This window comes from Triticum dicoccoides, chromosome 3A (assembly GCF_002162155.2).
Source record: "Triticum dicoccoides isolate Atlit2015 ecotype Zavitan chromosome 3A, WEW_v2.0, whole genome shotgun sequence".
Lineage (NCBI taxonomy): Eukaryota > Viridiplantae > Streptophyta > Magnoliopsida > Poales > Poaceae > Triticum > Triticum dicoccoides.
The window spans coordinates 628,058,278-628,062,165 of NC_041384.1; positions in this window are offsets into that span (position 1 = coordinate 628,058,278).

Below are 3,888 nucleotides of genomic sequence, written 5' to 3' on the forward strand. Positions count from 1 at the left end.
AACAATATCGTAAATTTACCTCACGCATTGCTAGGTAAAGTTATGGCATGGAGGCCTCACGCGCAGGAGAAAAACGTGAGGTAAAATTACGTCTGAACAAATCGGGAGAAAACCAACTCTACAGATCGTGGGAGGGCTCTGCTATTTTCCGCGCCATCTCCGCCAGTCTACCTACACCACCCCGACCTGTTCAACACCCAGCCATGGCGGTTCCTCTTCTCTGCGGGCCAGCAGAGCAGGCCACTCCATCCATGCGGTCACGAGCCGGCTGCCGTGGCTCTGCATAAGGGGAAGATGCCGTCCCACCGGCGGGATTCAGTTGAACTGAAGCAACGGCGCCAAGTTGGATCGCGACTTCGCCGGTGAGACGGTGCTCGGCCGCGGTGACGCGCTCCAGGAGCTGGAGAATTGTTTTGTCTCTCCTTTCCCATCCTCGTATCCCTGATTGACCCTCGCCTACCTGATTAATCTCGGTCGTTTTTCATTGTCTAGGTATGATCGACCTCGTTTTCAAGTTTCGTCACTGTCTCACTTCAGGAGCCCATGAGCTCAAGCTTCGCCCCTTACCTCTTTCTAACCTATCCGCCTCCACCCCTGGTGAAATCCCTACCTATTTTTGATAGACTGAAGTGAGTTTGGCATCCACTCGCCTCTTTCTTTCGTGATTAATTAACTGGTGTATTCTTGCATGTGTTATTGCAGTGGGCAAGTGCAGAATAGTTGTGGCCTATTTGACATGAAGAAGTTGAGGGGAATGTGTTGCAAACCATGATGTTTTCCTAACATCCAATTGATTTGATCACAGGTCTCGATCGCCACTCCACAATTGCATATGGTGTCTACTGAAGCTATATGTTTAATCTTGTTAGATACACTTGCGGAATGCAGAAGTAGCTTCATCATTGTTGTTTTATATTTGGTAGTACTGACATGAACTATTGCATCTACCGAGGTGATTTAGTTGGGAAGCTTGCCAGACTATATGCTAGGCTCTCTAATGCTATGCAACAGTATTTTTGTCAATCTACAATCTAGTAGTTCTTAGCATTCTTCTATGTGGAAATAACAAACATGGCAAGCTTTATTGTTGTTTCTGAAATTGTGTTCTGCAGGTGCATCATATATCACAGGTTCATTGATGGAGTTCTATAAAAAAGGGGGTACTGATTATGTGTGCAACTCTGCGTTATATGGTTTATTTAAAACGTGGTTGCTTATATCAAGAAGATTTTGGTCAACAAAAAATAGAACAGACATAATTGTCAATAGTTCGGGTTTTGTATTGTTTGGAATTAAATGCTTTAGATCTTGGATGCCGCTTTTATCTCTTCTGTTATGTTGAATCAGGTTTTATTAGAGAATCAATTAATCTGTAGTTGCATCTGAAAAAAATGATATTTAGTTTGACATAGTGTCATCGGACATGACAAGAAACTGCTGTTCAAGGTGTTACTGCTGACTGTAGATGCTCTCTTTGAGGAATTATTGACAGGGAGAAATAATGATCTTCTAACAGTTTTGTATATTAACAGATTTGGTTGTTAAATTCTGGTCAAGTTTCTTTGTGACAGTTACAGTTTAGCACATTTCCAAATTTATTCTCTTGATACGAAAGGCATGCAGGAAAGAGATGAGGAAAGAGATCAAATTATCCTTCTCATTCTCGCGTAACTTTGTTCATAAATGTTGTTTAGTCCATGGTGAAATCTGCAAGCTTTCATTGTAGGTGGTAATTGAATCAAGCAATTCAGTATGAACTAATAGAGTGCAGGGGGTCCTAAGATGCAGCAACATCAAGGACTGTGCCATGAGGAAGCACGTGGAGTGGACTCGCGGAAATGCTGTTATTCTCATTTAACCTATGAGAACGATTGAACGAACACAACCAGAACCACGTCCAGCTGCCCGACCTGTCAATGCTCACCGTGCATTCAGAAGCCTGACTGAAGCTGCCAATGCTACAAGAATAAAGGTCCCTAAATTTTTATGCCATTGATGGAACATGTCATTCAGCTGGTCTTTGGTTATTCAGTTTGGCAATAGATTTGGATGTAAGTGAAATTTGTATCAGGAATGCAAATATTCCATTGCTTGTCTTTTTCATGATGTATAGTGAATGCTTGATTGGGGGTGCAATACATTTACCTTACTCACTCCTATGGACTCCAGGGAGTCTTTGGTTACTGGGTGCAATCAATGGGAGATGGTAGCTCGGGTTATATTCAACCGGTTCGGATGGTGCTCGCATAACAGGATAGGAGTCTAGGGAGCCTATCCTTCTTGTTACCATATCGGTTGTCTTTATTACCATGTAATTTTCCTTTTTACTTTTTTCTGCTCCGTTTGCGAGCTGTAAGACTTTTATGACGATACTTTGTGGATTGTTAATAAGATGGCTGCATGCATCATCATGATGCAGAGGCCGGGGCATGCCTCCATTTCCAAAAAAAATTGAATTACTCTGTCGATAAAATCGTGCTTGTCAAATTTTCTTGTATAAGTATCACTTGAAGTTTGTTCTTCTATTGTGTGCGTTTTCAGAAGATTGTGATAGGCTTGTCAATAGGTGTCATGTTGAGTGTATCTGTGAAAAATCATGCTGATTCCTAGTTTTGGATTCCTACTCTGCATGTTCCTCCAATGTATTGCACAACACTTGTCTACCATATCATCATGACGTGTGTTCATCTCATTAGCTCTAGAACACGTGCACAAAGATCTCACACACAGAAAGATTCATCATTAGCTCTAGATCACACACAAAAAGATTCCTTAGCGTTGTTGCCAAGACATCTGGATTACTAGAATGGTGCATTACACCACATCAGAACTACTTGAAAAGGGTAGGTTTCCAATGAAAAAAGACGATGTGAGTTCATCACACATAAATCATAAAAACAATAAATTCAATATGCTGGTTGACATAGTAGCATCTAAAAAGATCAATATCTACAGAAAAATATATCTTTCTGTAACGGAAAACTCTCCCGTTGATCTCGAGATGGGCATTGGTCTTTTTGTGGCGAAAATTCTGGACATTTATATTTCAAATTAGAGGCTGCAAAATCCCCATCTGGATGACTTTACAGTTTCTGCAAAGATGTATTTCCAGTTAGCCTTGGCAACATCCTCGTCTGGACGACAGTTTCAGCAACGATTACTGAAAAAGTTCCAGATCCTGGACAATTTATTACATGTATACATATCATTGCAGCTCCTCATGACTCCTCTGTCCTGTTTCTTTGTCGGTGTTGCATGGGCAAGGAAAACTGTAACCTGAAAGACGAACATTAGTTTGAAAGGTACTTCGCATAATCCATCAGCCACATATTACAAGGAACTAAATAAATATGACAATGACCTATATAAACACTTGTCTATGGCAGTGCTAAGAACTCCCCCAGCAAGAAGACATTAGTCATATTTGGATAGATATCTCTGCAAGGTAGAAAGATGGGTTAAAAAATGAGCAAAACCAACACTTCACGGTACATAAGAATCTGAAGCAAAATCCAAGGAAGAGAAAAATAGATTTGTTGCAAAAAAAGTAAATATTAAATCTGCAAGCTCCAATATAAAGTAGAAACTGGGCAATTGGAATCTCGTTTCAGTAATAGATGGCTGATTTATGCCTTACCGCACCGCCCACGTTCAACAGCTCGTCATTTTACCGAAAAAGGCTTTTGCTCCGCTTTATAAATAAAGCAAACCACCATAGCCAAACGGTACACAAAAGTTCACCCACACACCCACACAGTCACACGAACATAGAGTACAAATAGGTGCAGCTGAGGGCACAGCTCAACAAGCCCTAACAAGAGAAGCAAAAAAGAGAAAAAAAAGGGGGCGGGACATCCGCGGCATCCAGGACGGAGCTAATCCGGCTCG